The sequence below is a fragment of the Haliotis rubra genome, unplaced genomic scaffold, assembly GCF_003918875.1.
Source record: "Haliotis rubra isolate DU_JTF1 unplaced genomic scaffold, ASM391887v1 Scf911, whole genome shotgun sequence".
Classification (NCBI taxonomy): Eukaryota; Metazoa; Mollusca; class Gastropoda; order Lepetellida; family Haliotidae; genus Haliotis; species Haliotis rubra.
In genome coordinates, this window is record NW_025767648.1 from 293,655 (window position 1) to 314,832 (window position 21,178).

The 21,178-nt window shown below is 41.3% G+C and overlaps 1 protein-coding gene across 3 annotated transcripts in view; it reads left to right on the top strand.

Annotated features, from left to right (window-relative positions):
• Window positions 1–7,417: 7,417 nt before the first annotated feature.
• The window catches only part of LOC124264180, a 56,886-nt gene continuing 43,125 nt past the window's right edge, over window positions 7,418–21,178 (top strand). For 2 of the 3 annotated variants that reach the window (XM_046698923.1, XM_046698922.1), the window contains exon 1: window positions 17,847–17,926. The gene's annotated coding sequence lies outside the window, so the exon portion shown is untranslated. Of the gene's footprint in view, window positions 7,675–17,846; window positions 17,927–21,178 lie in introns of those variants that run through there. The other variant, XM_046698921.1, reaches the window with a different exon arrangement.

The window sequence follows — 21,178 nt, forward strand, 5'->3', positions numbered from 1 at the left end:
AACAAAGCGCCTTTGAGCAGCTGAGCTGGATATCGGCGCTATACAAATGTTAATATAATAATAATATAAGTGAATTGCTGGAAGCTAAATCATCAACCACACAAGCGTAAGTGTACACTTCTTGTATTTCCTACATCAAATACTTTCAAATGTACATATCCCACATCACACACGTGCTCATTTGCACTTCCATTATTTTCTACATCAAACAAATGTGATAAATATTTTCTATATTTTTGTGATGTTACCTCTATCTTTCTTAAATGTCCTCAGTTTATTGCCATTTGTTAGATTCTTATCGGTCCATAGTTCTTTAAAGCATAATTGATCATCAATTTTGGGTAATCGCTTTTAATTATTTTATTAGAATCTTTCACACCCTTCCCACTTATTACTGTGCAAATGAGATAACTCGTGACACCCAAGACTTCCTTCAACACCAGGAGAAAAACACACTTTAGATATTCCCTGGAGATCATCAGTCGGCTAGTTGTTGCGTGATCAGTGGTCAAGTTGTCTGTTAATTGGTCAGGAACGGAACTTGTCAGTGGGAGGCATTCAGACTTCATAGATATATTACACCAGCATCAGTGTCCTGTACTCCTTCGTGCATGATCAACTGAAACATTAAACACACGTTTATGTAAGCATCGGCAGTCATAACATCACACCTAAAAGATATATCAAGGAGGGGAGCAGAACAAAGACTGTACGCTGTCTTCACGACACAACGTGCTACAATGGCATCCAACATCATACAAATATCGTTTTATTGTTGCAATTGAACTACAAATTCTAATTACATTGACATAGATAAGCGTATTCTTGCTCTTTCGGGGAGACATAATGAGTGGAAGTGTATTGGACACCTCGTTAAATAAATATATTCCTGGGTCAGGAAACTGAACATCATCTACTGGAATAGATAGAGAATCTCACCCAAGTGTCTTCTGATATCAATTATATCAACACGAGTTGATAAAGTTACAAATATCCGAGGCTTGCCGAGGATATTTTAACTTTTATCAACGAGTGTTGATATATTTGATATCAGAAGATACGAGGGTGAGATTCTATTTATCATCCAAAATCACTCTTCATTAATTTTCAATGAAAAAATGTACATCTCTGAACACGGTACTGCCATTAGACTTGCAGTGTAGCGATGTCATAGCATTGTGATGTCATCATATACATGACGTCATAGCATTGTCAGGGCATTGTACAAAATCTACTGTCAAAACGATATCTCCTAGGAGATATCGTTTGATCTCACACAAGCCATATCTCCTGTGGAACACAGTTTTGGATGATAAAATGCTTTACGTTGCTGTGTTTCAATCACTCGTTCAGAACATAGCTCACAGACCGGAATGAGCTTTTAGACCATCAGTGAGGTAATACATGTAGTTTCTGAACACGTAGAGTGGAGACTCGAATGAAACAAATATATATTTGTGTATAAAGATAGGGATGCAGTTAAGAGTAGTGGTGACATAGACGTAACATATTTACCAACACCATCCACGCCATGACCACTCTCAATCAATAAGGTAACAAAAAGAGAAAGATTCAGCTCTAATTATCATAGCGTCTCAATATCCTCCTACCTCTTCCAGTGTCATGTCTGTGTGACACCAGAACGCAAAGTCCACCGGTCCATTATCCTACTTCTGACCGACCTTCCCCATGGCCCTCTGTACAATTTGTATCCGGCTGTACATCTTATACATCCTGAAACAAACTACAGAGTCTGTACATACACCGGCGGTTTTCTCCTTCATTTTGTTCTGCCTTCTATGTGAGAGTTGTGCCTTTGCCACAAAAACAACATACCCGTCGACAGACAAGGGCGTAACTAGGAAAATTTCAGTTGTAAGCACAGCTTAAGGTTTTGATGAACGGTTACCGCAAACTGACTAAAACATCAGGCGAACCAAACGAGCAGGTTCTAACAAACATTTTCTGGAATATTAATAACGCTGTGAAACAATTTGTAACTATTTCAAGCATCATATCAGTGCAACTGATAATCATGGACCCATGCTTGAAGGCAGGATAATGAATCTGTAAAAACGATGAAGTTTTTGGATTGATTTTGCTGTTGAATGTAGGTCAAAGCTGAGAAGATAGCCTTGGCTTCAGCGGTGAAAATAGAACTGTTGTCGGGGATCCTAGAGGAGACAGTCTTGACTCCAATGACTGTAGCGCTGGCAACTTGGCCATCGTCCTTGGATCCGTCTGTGATCGAGGGAAAAAATACCAGCGCCTTGAGCATGCACTAGTGCGTGGATATGTGCGCTATATAAATTATATCCTATAATAATAATTAAAAAAAGTACCCCATTACGTACAGTCCCACTTTCGGTTGATGTTAAAACTCTTACGTTAACGTTTTGGTCTAAATTATAAGCAATGTGTTATATTTATATTGTTCTGTTCTGTTATTTATTTACTGGCCATTCCAGTTTCATTAAGAGGTACCAGGCAGGAGGTTACAGCTTGTTGACCTTGACCTGATCAAGTGAATACTAATGAATTGCGTGACCGTGTCACAACTGTTGAGTCTATTATTGTGAAGGGGTGCACCTTTGTCAGATGATTGGTGTAAACGAGTGGACTGATTGATGCGCCCATGTTGAAAATTTGGAAAGCGAATATTGCAGTTGAACATGAAATAGAAAAAGTGATAATTGAACTGGGTGTAGAGAGTGATAGCGAGAGTGAATCGGATTGTGAAAGTAACTGACGTTTGTAATTTGTAAAGTCGGTACACCAAACTAGATAGCATATGACTGTAGGAACAATTCAATTAATTGAAATGTGTATTTTTCCGAAGTGTTGTTTTTCGGGACAAGTTCTGTAACGAATCCATGTATGGACCTCCCGGGTCATGCATATGCAGAGTAGCTAAGGTCAAGCTGAACAAGCTGTAAGGATGCTAGTATGCTGACTTGAAGAGTTTGTAAGTTCTAAGCTTTGGCATTCTATTTAACCAGTTTTGTTGGTCTATCTCTGTGAACTTGGGAATGACTTAGTTCGAGGTCCGTCTATGAAAGCGAGAGGACCATGACGAGGAACAACTTTTCCTGGGACAATTTTATCTTACAGGAATCCAGCCTGCGCCTAGAGGGGTTCCTTAGATTAATGTTACCATTGAAATAGAAGTGAATGGTATTGTGTACGTAACAGCTGACTGACTGACTGAGTTTGGTTTAAGGCCGCTTTTAGCAATATTCCAGCAACATCACGGCGGGGAACACCAGAAATGGGCTTCACACATTGTACCCATGTGGGGATTCGAACCCGGGTCTTCGGCGTGACGAGCCAACGCTTCAACCATTAGGCTACCCCACCAAATCGAAATCATCATTTGTAAACAATAATATTACACCATTTGACTGGATGAATCATTTCAAGAATGTTTTTCAGTCTTCCTATTGTTCAGCCGATGAAGAACACTTCTATATTTTTGTCAATCATTTTGTTGATTCAATCAGTGATAGACTTATTGATTCATCTGTGGACAATGACTATTTGGATAAAGAAATATCCTACCAAGAAATAATTAATGCTATTCATGAAATGCATAATGGAAAAGCACCAGGACTCAGTGGCATTCCAATTGAATTTTTTAAAAATGCACCTCATCATTGTATTGATTTATCGAAATCTCTTTTCAATAGCATTTTGTCTACAGGTATTTATCCACCTCAGTGGACGTATGGAGTTATAATTCCTTTGTATAAGAAAGGTAAAACTGATTGCCCTGGGAATTATAGACCTATTACACTGCTTGAAGTAACTGGTAAAATATTTTGTAAAATTATCAACAACAGGTTAAACTCTTGGGCTGAAAGGGAAGAATTCTTCGTTGACGAACAAGCAGGGTTCAGGTATGGTTTCCAAACACATGATAATATATTTATTCTTAATGCTATAGTTGATAAATATCTTTCACTTTACAAAGGTCGCCTCTATTGTGCATTTATTGACTTGAAGGCCAGCTTTTGACTCAGTCGATAGGGTGTGGTCTCCCTTTACAAACTGTGGCTTGGCAACGTGAAAGTGTAATACCCTACAGGCTATTGAAAAAATATGTACCAAAATGTTAAAGCTGTGTGTCGATGAGAGATGGTTACACACCGTTTTGATTGTTTATCAAGAGTTCGTCAGGGATGCCAGTTATCTCCCTTTCTCTTTTCCTTCTTTGTCAACGATATTGTTGATTGTCTATCTGCTGATGGTCAGAGGGGTATCAATCTAGACTTAGTTGAGCTGTTCATCCTATTGTTTGCTGATGATATTGCGCTTTTGACTTTACAGTTATAGGTCTGCAAAGAGGCTAGACAAGCTAGTTTCGTATTGCAACAAGTGGAAATTGAAAATAAATCTTGATAAAAGTAAAGTTATTGTATTCAGGGAAGGCTGGTCGACTAAGACATTATGAAAAGTTCCATTTGAATGGACAGTTGCTTGAAATTGTCGCATCACATAAATACTTGGTGTTCACTTCTCTTCCTCTGGATCATGGTATATTACACAGAAAACTTTGGCTGACCAAGCATGGAAGGTGTTGAATATTTTCAAATCATCGGTTAAGAATTTTTATAATCTACCAATTAATGTTTTGCTCCACATTTTTGATGTCAAGGTTCTGCCATTGTTACTATACGGAAGTGAAGTCTGGTGTTTCCACCCGTCGCCATCTGTATTGAATGTACGATAGGTTCTGTAAACAGGTTTGGGTCTCTCAAGATACACGCCAAATATTGCAGCTCGTGCTGAGATTGGTCGTCATTCATTAAAGGTAAATCAGTACATTAAGATTGTTAAATATTGGGTTCGCCTCCTGTCTCCAAGTTGAGAATGTAATCTTAAATAAGGTATATGAGTATCAGTATTGTCTTGCTGAAAAGGTATAGATTGTTGGGCTTTTAAGGTGAAATCTCTTTTGTACAGTTATGGTTTTGGCAATGTGTGGGCCAGTCAAAGTGTTGGAAATATCTCTACCTTCATATCATTATTTAAGCAAAGAAGTATTGATATAGATAACCAGTTGTGGTCATCTCGTATTATACTTGTTTCGAAGTGGATTTTTATTGCAGGCTCAAAGAAGGTATAGCTTTTCGAGTTCTATATCGATAGTTTTAGTGTAAAACAGTTTCGAATCTTCTTAAGTAGATTTCGTTGCCTCAAACCACAATTTGATGATAGAGTACGGTAGACATTAAGGTCTTAAAAGGGAGGATCGCCTGTGCCCGCTTTTGTATCATACCTAACATGGAAAATGAATATCACTTTTGCCTGGAATGCCCTTTTATGGGAAATTAAGAAATGATATCCTCCTAAATATTATCACATATATCCATCTGAAGTGAAATTAGCCCAGTTGTTTACATCAAAGAATACTTATACTATAAATTGTCTTGCAAAATATCCATTCTTTGCCATGAAAAAACGAAATAAATTTCTTTCAGCCTTCGTACCCACAAATGTATAATTGTGCAGCTCTCATGATGTTGTACGGTGCTCCAATAATTGTATATTCTGTACACCTGATGTATAATGGGCCTGTGGCCCCTTTACTGAATAAAACTCTCTCTCTCTCAAAAAATTAGGCTACCCCACCACCCCTCGTATTAGCTGAAGACATAGGGACTGGCAACAAGAACAACGTTGTCATTAAGTACGGCGACGGGGAGAAGCCTCCTCCTAAATATATGGAGAAGATGATTCAAGATGCTGAAGAGTTTGCTGATGAGGACAAGGAGATGATGGGGAGGACGGAAGCTGAACTTAAAGCCGGGGACAAATGGACGAACATGAAGTCTGCGAGAAGGAACCCCATCATATCAGGTAACCCCGAGATCGTGTCCCGTGATGAGCTCTGAGGGAAGAATCGGAACAGGAAGATGAGACAATAATACTGGAAACTAAAGACACATGGATGTCGTGCGGAAGGAACCACTGCATCTTATAATATCAGACAACGCTGAGAGCGTTTAAGTGATGAGATTTAAATATCTTGGGGAGTTGGAAACTACAGGGAACTGTTAGAGTGTGTATGATCGTGATTCGGGTACATGTGTCAGTGTTTGTATGTATCTCCATCTGTGTGTCTGTTGTGTGTGCATCCCCGACACACGAAACATTTTAACAGAACATACAAAATGTTCCACGTGTCCTTGCTTTATACTGAATTGTATTAGTTGCAGGTGAAGCAGGGCGTCAAGTCAACCCACAGAAGACATCTTATCCTTGTCAGTATGCTGACTGGGTTAATCTCTATAGTTCCGGGTTAGAACTGATCTTCAGTAACCTATGCTTGTCGTAAGAGGCGACTAACGGGATCGGGTAGTCAGACGCGCTGACTGGTAGATACGTGCCATCGGTTCCAAATTGCGCAGGTCGATGCTCATGCTGTTGATCACTGGGTTGTCTGCTCGATTATTTACAGACCGCCGCCATATAGCTGGAATATTGCTGAGTGCGGCGTAAAACTGAACTGACTCACTCACTAATCTCTGTATGATACATTTGTCTTAACTGTCCTGATAGATTTCAGTGTTTAACTAAATGGCGTTCTGTTGTTAATATCATCTGGTTGATTTTTATTTGCCTTCATCCAAGGGAACCAGAAAATATAATTAAGTCTGGGAGGTTCATAGTATCAGAAATTAGACGGTCCGTTGGTGTGTTAGATATATATTCAGCGTATCCAAATCTACTTTCGTTACTATGCCAACAGTCCTCCGAAAATACTAAATTGGTGCACTTCAGTCAGTAGGAGTCTGAATGTCAATTGTTGCGGTGCCTTTAACACAAGTATGACTTTGTTGATAAACATTATGATTCAACACAGTTAGGTCTATTTTAAGACAAATAAAACAAACATATTCCTATGGGATGTTTTTTGACGGAAGTACGTGTCGTCATTACACGCAATCTGATTGGTTGGTCGTTTTTGCAAATAATTCCATCAGTAGGGGACGAATCTTCTTGAAGGTAACAGAAAGGGGCGAGTGTTGACGAGTGAATCTATATTAATTCAGTCTATGGAAACTCTGTTTTTCAAATTACTATTGTCTAACATTTAAGTGTCTGTGTATTAGATAACGATATCTAAGTCTATGGAAATTTCACTAATGATGACTCACCTATGGCCAACTACCGTACCCTTAAATTTGAAAGTATTATTTCTGTTTTGGTTGTTTTTTTACAGATATTTTATACAACAGTGACAAGAAACCAAAGAAATATATATTAAATAATTTATTGAAACTGCGAACAACATGTCACAGTTTGATTCGAACGTGTTATCTGAACACTGCAACTGCACCTGCTTTGAACCGTTCTATTTGTGTTACAAGGATTACCCCCCTTTATGCATTCATAGTGAAAGTAGACGTATTGTCAATATTGCAATGGATTACACTTTTTACAACAGACGAGTCCAAAGGTATTTACTTGGAAAACCGGGGGACCAGTCTCTTTGAGGTTACGGAAAGGGACGAATGGTAACGAATGTTTCATTGTGTGAGAAATGTGCCAATGGGTGATCAGGAAACGCACCACGTGATCTGGTGTATAGGTGATTCCCTATACGTGATTTCCAGGCACAAAACCCAGTTGAGACAGGGAGAACTTCTGCAGTTAATTACAGTTAACTAAGTAAGTAATGTCTTCATTTTACATCATCATATTCCCTGTATGCATGTAATATCATCTGGAGTTGCCCTAGGCCACCATATATAGATTCTAAGGAAGTCCTTGCACGTTTGTTGTGAAACACACGGGTGAACAGCGTCTGCCCTCGTCTGCAGAGACTAAATAGACGTACTGATTCGATAAATCAACGATGATTACCCAAGTGATTGTATCAGTATTCAGTGTACAGGGGTGGATACAGGTTTTGAGAAAGGGGTGGGGCGGGGGTGGGTTGGGTTGGGGATGTACACTTCATTATTCAGTGGTCTATAAATACACTATCTCTGGGGGTAGAGTGGTGTTGGGTAAGTGCACGCCTGCGCACATCCCCACACCCGCCACCCTCCTGAATCCACCTGTGATAGTAGACATGATTTACTGTGGAATTGTGAGGTGCATTTCATACGACGCAATAATGACGAAAGTGCTAAAGGTGGGTCTGTTCTGTGTCTATAAATAGACTGTGAAATATTGACTTGTAGGGAGATAACACTTACACACATCGAGGTATATCTCAGGATATTATGTCACAGGACCACACCTTTTATAGGCAATTATGGTTTTAGGTGCGTGTGTGTGTGTGTGTGTGTGTGTGTGTGTGTGTGTAAGTGACTGAGTGCATGTGTGTGTTGATTAAAAAAAAAACTATTGCATATATTGGGAAGTTTCAATTATCCACAAAGTATTCTACAATTCTTCATGTTGACAGCTGCCATGTTTCTGTCACCGGCTTGTCTGAACCAGAATTTATTATTTCCGACTAATAATGATAACAGCAGGAGCGATATAGCACCACAAACTCTGAAGCAGAGACGGGGAGTGTAATATCATGTCCTATAAATATATATACCTAGTGGTGAAAGGAGTGTCGCATCTGGCAGAACGACATACACTGGCCCAAAAAGGAAACGCATAGCTGAATTCTGATCTTCAAAGTAGATTGTTTCGACAAATATGGCATGGAATGACTGTCAATGTTAATATTAAGTGTGAATATAGCCCATACAATTATCCAACACACGCAAACACAACCTTTGTTGATTATTCGCCAAAACACAGCACCTTGAAAAAAGCCCCGTATAATCTGCATGTAGAAAAATCTGAAAGCATGATGCACGTGCAAATACGGGATCTGAATCTTGATACTAATGGGTATAAAATGCCAGCAGTCGTGTTTGCGATTCATTCTCCCGAAATTCTGTATATGCGACACTCAAGATGCCACGACTAAACGAAGAAAGCAGAAACAGAGCCATTTGGACACTTGGAAGCTGGAGAAAGCCAGTCATCAGTTGCCAGGCATCTTGACGTGAGGCAGAGTACGTTTTCCCGTCTCTGGCAGCGCTACGCGCTGCACAACTCGACCAGTTATCGTCCTAGGAGAGGGAGACCAAGGGTGACAACTCCAGCGCAAGACCGCTTTATCAGGGTGTTTCATCTGCGAAATCGGACCGTCATTGCAGCGTACACCGCCGACAATGTTCCTGGGCTGCGTCGAGTATCTGCACAAACCATCAGGAATCTCCTAAGAGAGCACGGAATCCCACCGATGCGACCACATACAGGACCTGTTCTGCGACAGCACCATCGTCGTGCACGTCTTCAATGGAGCAGGAACGTTCATCCATGGACCCTCTTGAACTGGAGGAGGATCTGGTTCAGCGACGAGTCGCGGTTTCTGCTGTATCGACATGATGGCAGGATGCAGATTTACAGACGTCAAAATGAAAGATATGTCGACAGACACGGCGGCGAAAGGTGTAATGATGTGGACAGGCATATCTGTGAATGACAGAACAGAGCTGGTGCATGTCCAAGGGATTTTGAATGCTGTGCGCTATCGTGATGGAATCCTGGTACGTCATGTTATTCCCATAATTGAAGCTAGAAGAAAAATTTTCCAGCATGACAACGCAAGACCGCATACAGCACGCATTACAACAGATTTCCTTGCCATCAACAACATTACAGTTCTTCCATTGCCTTCAAAATCTCCGGATCTTAAACCAATTGAACATTTTGTTGGACCAATTGGATCAACGGGTCCAACGCTGAAAGCCGCAACCACAGACACGTCAACAGCTTGTCGATGCGTTGCAGGATGAATGGAGAAAAATCCCACAACGGCGGATCCAACGTCTTATACAGTCTATGCCCAGGCGATGCAGAGCAGTGATTGAGGCTCGAGGTGCTCACACCAGATACTGACTTTGTTACCGTGCCATCAAAAACAGAGACTCTCAATACCACTGTGAATGACTGTATGTTTTTGGATACATATGTCCCAATACCTGTGTGAATTTTTATTGCTCTATTATCATTACTTTGTGTGTAATTTAAGTTATTAAAGCATCACTGATAACACTGGATTTTCACCTATGCGTTTCTTTTTTGGGCCAGTGTAGTTTGATTCACTACTTGAGTAGTGTTCTCTACGTTTTTTAATCATACTCACTCACCCTTACAATTTAGTTGAAATGTCATTGGCCACCATATCGATTCTAAGGCAGGTCTGTTTGTTGTGAAATACACGGGTGAATAGCGTCTGCCCTCGTCTGCAGAGATTAGGTGGACGCACTGATTCATAAATCAACGATGATAACCCAAGTGTTTGTATCAGTATTCAGTATATAAATTAGACCTGATTTACTGTGAATTTGTGAGGTGCATTTCAAACGACCCAATAATGACAAAAAATCTGACGAAAGATGGTCTGTGCTGTGTCTATAGATAGACTGAAATAATGACTTGTGCAAGGGAGATAACCCTTACACGCTTGTGTCACAGGACCAAACCTTTTATAAGCAATTATGGTTTCAGGCGTGTGCATGCGTGTGTGCTTGCGTGTGTTTGAGTGCGTGTGCGTTTGCGTGTGCGTGTATATGTGTGTTTATAAATATTGCTATTGCATGTACTGGGAAGTTTCAATTATCCACATAGTTCTCTACAGTTCTTCATGTTGTCGGTTTGCATACTGTCATACTCCTGTCACCCGCTTGTCTGAACCGAAATTGATTATTTCCGGCTAATAATGATAACAGCAGGAGACAACACCACAAATTCCAAAGCAGAGACGGGGAGGGTAATATTATGTCCTATAAACATATATACCTAGTGGTGACAGGTGTGTCTACCTGAGTAGTGTTCTCAACGTTTTTTTATTCATACTCACTCATCCTTACAACACTGTTGAACAAAGCGTTGACTCGTCACTCCAAAGGGTTTAACCTCACTGTGCCCGCTCCCTAAATGTTGTTTTAGGGATTTAACAAGGGATTAACGGTCGCCCACGAGTAGTTTTCAGTCATAGTCTGTTCACAGTAAAGATGAGTTGTGATCCAAGCTCTGCTGTGACTCATAAATGATGAGTGGACACTTTTCATGTCTATGTTTATAACTGAATGAGTGAATATTTAAGATTAAATATTTAAGAAATTTGTTTGTAGAAACGCCATATGACCAAAAGTACAAATGACATAGAGTACATTTCTACAAAGTTATTTTGTTTTGTTTTATACATTCAAATATTTACGAGTCAAAAAAGAAACTTCACATTCTTTCTTCAGGGCACTATAAAAGAGTAAGACATGGTAGATGGTTAAATTGTTATCATTTCATTGCTGAGATCTGTGTGATGTACACTGACAGTGCCATAATCAGTTCCATTAGGCTACATCGCCGTTCGAACAAAACATGGGTATACAGAATGTCAAGTCACAAGAATAAAAATGCGAAATTTCTCAGTTCAATATCGTGTATGGCCGCCCCGCACATTCACCACTGCCAAACACCGTCACCTCATCGACTGCCTGATGATTGTTCATCCATTGATTTTTAGATGTACTGAGTCAAAAAAGAAACTTCACAAAATGTAATTTGAAAAATAATGAATAATTTTTCTCTGATGAAACATCTATGTATCCCAAATGGGATCCCTATCTTTCGACTCTAGAAAAACGTTAGCAAAACCCACTCAAACCCATCCATTTGTCGTGCAAATGACGTTAGTGCCAAATCAGGTTTTGCACGTGCAGTCGATCACGTGATCTTCGCATCGAAGTTTTCTTCATATGCACGTGTTTGCATTGGCCTCAAGAATTGAAAACACTTTTAAACCACAGTTCTAACGGTACTTGAAATGCCACGATTGTCAAATGTGCAACGTGAACGTGCCGTTGGCATGTTGCAAGCGGGAAGATCAGTTATTGACGTCGCAAGAGCAATGGGATGCAGCCGTCGTACTGTGTATGACTTGCGAGGTCGTCTACAACAAACTGGCACCACTTCTGATCGCCCAAGGTCGGGTCGTCCACGTGTGACGTCACGAGCAGAAGACCGTCAAATCGTCCTACGTCACCTACGTGACAGATTTCTGCCGGCTACACGAACCAGGGCTGAGATGTTTAGAGGTCGACTGTCCTCACAGACCATTCGAAATCGGTTGCGGGCTGCCAATCTCCATTCTCGACGTCCATATCATGGGCCAATATTGACGCCGTTTCATCAACGTCAACGTCTGCTGTGGGCCCAACGTCACCTCCGATGGACCCAGAGAGACTGGAATCGAGTCGTCTTTAGCGATGAATCCAGGTTTACCCTCAGATTCGCGGACGGCAGGCATAGAGTCTGGAGACGACGTCGTGAACGGTATGCCCAATGTTGTGTACAGGAAGTCGACAGATTCGGGGGCGGAAGTTGCATGGTGTGGGTGCTTTCTGTGGGAACAACCGTTCCTGACTTCTGGTCATCCGTGGAAACCTCACAGCTGCTGCTTACCGCGACCAGGTGCTCACCCCTGAACTCGTTCCTTTCATGGCGGCTCATGGCCCAGGTCTACAGTTCCAGCATGATAATGCTCGGCCGCATACCGCGATGTTGACACGAAATTTCCTTCAAAACGCTGGAATCAACGTCATGGACTGGCCATCGAGGTCCCCTGACCTTAATCCAATAGAGCACGTTTGGGATGCACTTGGGAGAAGGCTTCGTGGTCTTAGGAACCAACCTCAGAATTTGCAGGAACTTGGCGCTGCCTTGCAAGAGCAATGGCGCAGAATCCCCAACAACGTGTTCACAAGCATCAGGCAGTCGATGAGGAGACGGTGTTTGGCAGTGGTGAATGAGCGGGGCGGCCATACACGATATTGAACTGAGAAATTTCGCATTTTTATTCTTGTGACTTGACATTCTGTATACCCATGTTTTGGAACGGCGGTGTAGCCTAATGGAACTGATTATGGCACTGTCAGTGTATCGAGTACATCACACAGATCTCAGCAATGAAATGATAACAATTTAACCATCTTACCATCTCTTGTTCCTTTATAGTGCCCTGAAGAAAGAATGTGAAGTTTCTTTTTTGACTCAGTATATAGCCTCAAACGTCTTCCTCCCAGGCATTTCGTACTCCCGCCAATTCTAACCATGCTACTAGCTCTAGTCTTATTTTGGTTGGCAATGCCGGAGTTCCCTGTAACGTCATGGGTTCGCCCGTTGGTCAATTTGGGAATCCCCTCTCCTATGCTGCCGACAACATTGGCGTCCACGTGAAACAGTCACTGAAGGAGAGGGTATGGAATGGTGAATACGTGGACCTGGCTCTACTGACAGACAAACACATCGACGGTGAGGAGGAAGGTTTTCGAATGGTGACTGACAACACAGGTAACGTAGTACTTACTCCGATGCAGGCAAAATTGTCATCACGAAAGCCACTCGGCATTGGGGCTTGGACTTCCGGCTTTCATGTTTACATGTCTATTTACCTTGAAAAACATTCTTCGCCTTCCACAGTGCAGGGAATGCTGTCGTATATGGAAGTAGTACGAAATGCGGCTGGTGACGGCTGGATCATGTATGATAAGCAGTTTCATTGCAAAATGGCTCGTGATCCACTGAGAAAATGGGGCAGAATTGATGGTGAGTTGTGGCTATGCTACATGATACCACAACCAAACCGGGTCAAAAGTGCGTCGGGTATGGTAGGTACACAGGTTAACGGCACCAATGCTGGCAATAGATCATTCCCAAGTAATATTTGTTGGGATTTCAATAAGGGGTCATGTTCAAGGTTGTCATGTAGATATCCGCATAAGTGTGGAAAATGTGGCAGCACCTCACACGGGGCTTCACATTGCTTTCGACAGGACGGGGTCTCACGACCCCAAAACAAGCGGCCAAATGCATCAAAGCTTAACTTCAATGGCACCAACTCCAGTAAAATTTGAAAAAAATATGCCCATATTTGCTTCGTTTTGCCAGTGATAGTGTGCATAAACATCATGCAAGGTTATTGTTTTCAGGTTTTGGATCAGGTTTTCGTTTAAGGTACCAGGGTTGTCGTTCATACAGGTGGGCAGACAGCTTAAAATCAGCCAAGGCTCCAGATGGTCTACATGTTGTTCAAGCAAAACTGGATAAGGAGTTGAATTTGGGAAGAATTGCAGGGCCATTTATCAACCAACCCTTTAAGAACATACAAGTATCACCTATTGGGCTTGTGCCGAAGAAACAGCAGTTGGCAACCTCTAAAGTAACAATGGAAAAATCACCTGATGACTTTAGATTAATTCACCATCTCTCTTATCCACAGGGGAAATCCATTAATGATCATATTTCTCAACAGGATTCCAGCATTACCTATGCACGATTCGACGAAGCGGTGCAAATGGCACAGAGACTAGGTGCAGGTGCATTACTGTCCAAGTTTGACATCAAGTCAGCTTTTCACATCATTCCTGTACATCCTGCTGATTTTTAATTACTTGGTATCTATTTCCAAGGAAAGTATTATGTTGACAAATGTTTACCTTTTGGTTGCTCAATTTCATGTTCCATTTTTTAAATGTTCAGTACATTTCTGCAGTGGTGCTTATTGCAGACACTTGCAAACAAACAAATGATGCACTATCTAGATGATTTTCTTACGAGTGGCCGAGCGGATACACAAGAGTGCAGTGACAGTCTGTCACACTGTTTACACCTCCTTCAAGACTTAGGTGTACCAGTAGCGTCTGAAAATACTGTCCAACCAACAACTTGCATTACGTTATTGGGGTTGGTTATCGACACAGTGGCGGGGGAGGTGAGAGTACCTCGCAACAAGATTCAGGAAGTGAGGCAACAGATATTGGAGATTTTGGCCTCAGACGCAAAGAAGGTAACAAATCGAGAATTGCAGTCACTTGTAGGTAGACTCAACTTCATTTGCAGAGCCATTCCTATGGGACGGGCATTTTGCCATAGATTGATTGACCAAATTAGTACAGTGAAATCAGCCTTTGATCGCATTCGGCTCACCAAATCAGTGAAAGAAGATCTTAACATCTGGTTGGAATTTATTTCTAATTTTAATGGAATTTCGATCTTTCAGAGATCACATTGGGATGACGATAGTACATTGCAGCTTTTCACAGATGCAGCAGGCAGTGCAGGTTTCGGAGCATACTTTCAGGGCCACTGGGTATATAGTCCCTGGCCAAAAGAGTGGGTGGAGTCAAGCGTGACCAGGGATCTAACATTTCTGGAGTTGTTTCCTATTGTTTTATCAATCAGACTATGGGGCAGGTCCATTGCAAATAGGAAGGTGCTTTTCAACTGTGACAATCAGGCTGTAGTTAACATTATTAACAAACAGTCTTGCAGACCCCCGAGTGTGATGGCTCTGGTGAGAAAACTAGTCCTGTTGTGCCTCAATTATAACATCCTCTTCAAAGCTAAGTACATAAGCACAAATGAAAATGTGCAGATCTAGAGAAGAGGGAAAAAGGCTTCTTCAGTGGTCACTTTCCAGCAGCACATGGGCAACTTATGAAACTGCCATAAACACCTTGCACACCTTCCGGGCAGCGCATAATCTGGATCAGGTTTGGCCGGTACCAATTGACCACATGGTACACTTCATTGCTTACATCTCTTTGATGCAATTTTCAGTACGTACTGTAAAGACATATATATCAGCTTTATCCACATATCATACACTCAAGGGGATAGCACATTGTACAGAGCATTTCCTGATACATAAGCTCCTTGCTGGCATGAGTAAAGGAAACACCACAACAGATATTCGCCAGCCAATTACACTTGATTTTTACAAGTCGTCATTTCAAATTTGCCATTTGTCTGTACATCATCCTTTGAAGCATACCTTTTCTCCGCAGTTTTCCGCGTTGCCTTCTTTGGATTTTTCAGGGTAGGTGAATTAGTACAGAGTAAGACAGGCCAAGCAGGTATTGCAAGGAAAGATGTCATATTACGGAAAGAGCTTGGCCAAGTAACCTTGATGCGGCGACACTCAAAAGGAGACAGAGCCCAACAGGGGGTAGCGGTTACACTTACGGCAATTCCACAGCATCCATTGTGTCCTGTCAGCGGTATGGAGCAATATCTCAACATACATCCCGCACAGGCAGAGTCAGCTTTTGTTCATTTTGACAAATCTAATCTGACCAGATATCAATTTCAGGCAGTCATTAAGAAGGCTTTGGCCTTCAGTGGCTTATCCACCAATAATTATGCATCTCATTCTTTCAGGATAGGTTCCGCAACCTAGTCAGCAAGTTATTCAAAAATGTGGTAGATGGGGGTCAGATTCATTTAAGTCATATATACGTTTGCCACAAATATCTATTTGACTTCAATCAAAATTTTCTGCTTTGTACAATTATGTTTCAGTGTGGCTTGTGGGGTCAAGCTAGCTGGCGAGGGTTCAGCAGTTTGTCTCAAGGGAGGGGTGGACATCCTGTTTGTGGCTGGCCAGGGGAGGAATGAAGTGGGAGGAACTTGTTCCCATCGTAGAGCAACAACTTAAGTCTGCGCAGCATCCCAGGGCCATCCTATTCCACCTTGGATCGAACAACCTGGGATCGGTAAAGGCCAGCCAGCTCTACCTTGACATCCATGCTGATCTGTTGCGCGTCAAATTATTGATGCCAAAGACCACAATCGTGTGGTCTAACATGCTGCCGAGGAGGTATTGGCACAGGGCACGCTGCTTCTACGCGGTGGAAATGTCAAAAAAGAAGCTCAACAGGAGGATCTCTAACAGAGTGCTTGAGATGGGGGGTGTAGTCGAGAAACACCCGGACATTACACCCAGTAGTCCTAATATGTATTGTTGGGACGGTGTCCACCTCTCCTATGCAGGCCTGTGTAAGTTTTCTCTGGCCATCCGCGAAGCCCTTGTGCCCTATCTGTAATGCATCCTAACTAATAACAGCATTAGCGTAAGTATTACATTTCCATTTTTTAAATGGCTGGTGAGGGAAGGAATTTTGATTCCTGGTTCATGGTCTTAGGTGGGCTGAGCACATTAGTGCTTTTGGCCTGGATCTTGTGGGCTGCAAACCATTATTACTTAGATGTTGTGGTACCTTTAACACAAGTAGGGGTTTGTTGATATTCCATCATTTGTCTATTTCACCACACGTTCCTCTTACCGAGTATAGTGAACTGAGAAAGTGACTCGGTAAGAGGAATGTGTGGTGAAATAGACAAATGAAATTATATAAACAGTTAAATCGGCAATCTACTGTCATAACATATAAAAAGGTAATAGATAGAAGCGAGTATTGAAGAGTGAATCTATATTTATTCAGTCTATGCAAACTCTGTATTTCAAATTACGAATGTCTAACATTTAAGTGTCTGTGTATTAGATAACGATATCTAAGTCTATGCAAATTTCGCTAATGATGCCTCACTTATGGCCAACTACCGTACCCTTAAATTTGAAAGTATTATTTCTATTTCGGTTGGGTTTTTTTACATATATTTCATACAATAATGAAAAGAAACCAAAGAAATATCTATTATATAATTTATTGAAACTGTGAACAACATGTCATATTGTGATTCGAACGTGTTATCTGAACACTGGAACTGCACCTGCTTTAAACCGTTCTATTTGTGTTACAAGAATTGCCCTCTGTATCCATTCATTGTGAAAGTAGACGTATTGTCACTATTGTAATGGATTACGCTTCTTACAACAGACGAGTCCAAAGGTATTTACTTGGAAAACCGGGGGACCAGTCTACGGAAAGGGACGAGTGGTGACGAATGTTTCATTGTGTGACAGATCACCAAGATCAGGAAACGCACCACGTGATCAGGTGTACAGGGGATTCCCGTTCGATCTTGTTGTCCGGGTACCGAACACAAGTGAGACAGGTAGAATTTCTGCTGAGGTCTTGCTGCAGTTAATTACATCAACTAAGTTAGTAATGTCATAATTTTACGTCACCATATTCCATACATATATGCAACACCATCTAGAGATGCCATAGGCTACCATATCGATGCAAGGAAGGCCCTGCACGTTTGTTGTGAAACACACGGGTGAATGGCGTCTACCCTCGTCCGCAGAGATTAGGTGGACTTACAGATTCGATAAATCAACGATGATTACCCAAGTGTTTGTATCAGTATTCAGTATACAGGGGGTGGATACAGGTTTTTGAGAAAGAGGGCGGTGGTGGTGGTGGGGTGGGTTGGGGATGCACTCTCTTGAGAAAGTGGGGGTGCACACTAAATTATTCAATGGTGAATTAATACACTATCTGGACAAAACAGGGGGTTGTTTGGGGGAGGGGGTAGTGCACGCCTGCACCCCCCTTCCTGGATCCACTTGTGATATATATAGTAGACATGATTTACTGTGGAATTGTGAGGTGCATTTCATACGACGCAATAGTGACGAAAGTTCAAAAGGTGGGTCTGTGCTGCGTCTATAAATAGACTGTGAAATATTGACTTGTGCCAGGGAGATAACGCTTTAACGCTCAGGGTATTATGTCACAGGACCAGACCTTTTATAGGCAATTATGGATTCAGGTGCGTGTGTTCGTGTGTATGTGTCTCTCTGTGTGAGACAGTACGTGTATCTTTGTGTGTGCGTCTATATGTGTAGATGTGAATATGTGTGTATATAAATATTTCTGTTACATATATTGGGAAGTTTCAATAATCCACAAAGTATTCTACAGTCCTTCATGTTGTCAGCTGCCATGTTTCTGTCACCGGCTTGTCTGAACCAGAATTTATTATATCCGACTAATAATGATAACAGCAGGAGCGATATAACACCACAAACTCTGAAGCAGAGACGGGGAGTGTAATATTATGTCTAATAAATACATATACCTAGTGGTGAAAGGTGTGTCTCATCTGGCAGAATGACATAGTTTGATTCACTATGCAAAGATCACATATACTCTAGGGGTGGGGGTGGAGTGGGGAGAGAGGGGGTACAAATGCATAAATCATTTAATGACATCGTTATAAATCAAACTCCGTCATTACAACTACTCATTTCGACCCTTAATTAACTTAACTCGACCTTTTTGACAACACTGCAGAATTCTCTCCCGCGAACGAAATATTAACGAATCAGAGGGACGCGTCTCCGGGACGTAATAAGAGGTATTGATATGAGGGGCACTGTAGAATTCATGTACATTTCCGGGGGTAAATTATCTTGCTTACAAGTTTGTCTAAACCTGAAATCGTGACAATTGTGAAAAATTAAAGCTCTATGTTTTCACAATCTACTTTCATTTAATCTTGCCACCTGCTTTGCATAGCTTCCGAGTTACAACTTGTTTTCATAGAAGATTCTGTCAAAATTGCTTGTTGTCATAACGCTTACCTGTTGGCTAGGTCTGGCTTTTGTTCCCCAATTTACTCGGGTGTTAAACCATCTATGTCAAGTGATTTCAGTATGGTTAATTCAGTAGGTTGGCATTTCAGTAAAAAACAAACTCTGACATGTCCGGAAGTAATTCAGACAGCCACAATCTTTCCATTCAATCTTCAATGAAGAAACAATCGCTAGGCCTTATTTGTTCGAGCCAGACGTTAGTGATAATGAAAATGATGATAAGCCTCGCACATCACGATCGACTAGTATCTCATAGTGGTGAGTGGACGTTAACCACGTGAATGTAGCCAGACATTTATTGCATAATATTGTCACTTCGACCCCAACCGTGCTTCCGTGGAAAAAAAACGTTATGTTACATGTTGTGTCATGCAAAATCCGTTTGGTCATAATTCAAATACATATTCAACTACGAGTTGAAAGTAGTTTTGATTTTCTGACTTGATGAAAACAAACTATAATCTCATTTATTTTCGACTTTTGGCCGTGACGTACGATTTTTAAAAATGGCGGCGTCCTTTCGCGAACATCCGACAGTCTGGGAATAAATCCATTGAGGTTTGTTTTCACCGAGTTACAAAATCAAAACTATTTTGTATTGGTAGTAAACTATGCATTTGATTGATGGCTAATGGCTTTTTGCATGACATAGCTTGTAACATAACAATTTCTCTCTTGGAAGCGAGGTGGGTGTTGATATAAAAAAATCCTGACTGAAAATCGTTCCTCACATACCGTCACTTCCTGTTCGCAGCAGTGCGCTGGAGACAGAGGTACGTAACCTCTCTGTGGTGTCGTTGGCGGGCGCGAATGAAGCAGACGGCTTTATGGCACCTTTTAATCGCTCGGTATTAATTAACCACAAATTTTTCAAGAATGAATTTGGTGTTCCGCTGAAAACTAACCACAGATCTTTCATATGTAAGGGTTAAAAGTGTACAAAACTCCCAAAGTTTATTCGTACTTTAAGTAGTGTTCTCTACGGTGTTTTTTTTTTCACACTCATGCACCCTTACAACACAGTTGAACAAAGCGTTGACTCGTGAATTCAAAGACTTCAGTCAAGTTCTCCGCTTGAGTAAAATGTTTGAAGCCTATTTTTGTCGTCCACCATCATGCTATTGAGCAGTGTATACTCAATTATAATTACCCCTCAATTCAAAGTTGTGAGTCAGTCTGACTGTCCATTCGTCTTGCATTCATAGATATTCCCTCTCGTTCCGTCTGGTAGACACAGAGAATAAATGTAGTCTTCTTGACTTTCAATGATACAGTGACTTGAACGTAAGCATGCTATGTGAAGACAGGCACACACATATGGAAACCCGGTGCAGGTTCTGAAGGTTCTGAAATGACGTGGTCTATGGAAATTCTCCAGGTTCTGAACAATGGTGTAGGTTTGGCCCTTGTCCACCGCATGACACTGACATTCAGGATTACACTGTTATTGTTGTCCGTAATCCGTAATTGAGAAAGTCAGGACTTTTTTTCACATCTCTCGTACCTGTGATACTCCTTTCATGTTTTAACCATATATTTTAATGCACATTTTATGTACATATTGTCTAGTGTGTCTCATTGGCCATCTGGCCTGTTGTTTGTATATTTTATGTTTTTAGCGCTGCCTTTTTAGCTGCAATGTACATTCACGTGACACAAAAATGAACTATTTTGTCTGCCTGTCTGTCTGACTATAAAGCAAGCTTTAATGATAAATTAAGAACAGTTTTGCCTGGACTCAGAGAGTAGTCCGGATTATGGACAAATCCGGTTTACAAAGAGTCCGGATTTGACAGATTCCACTGTATT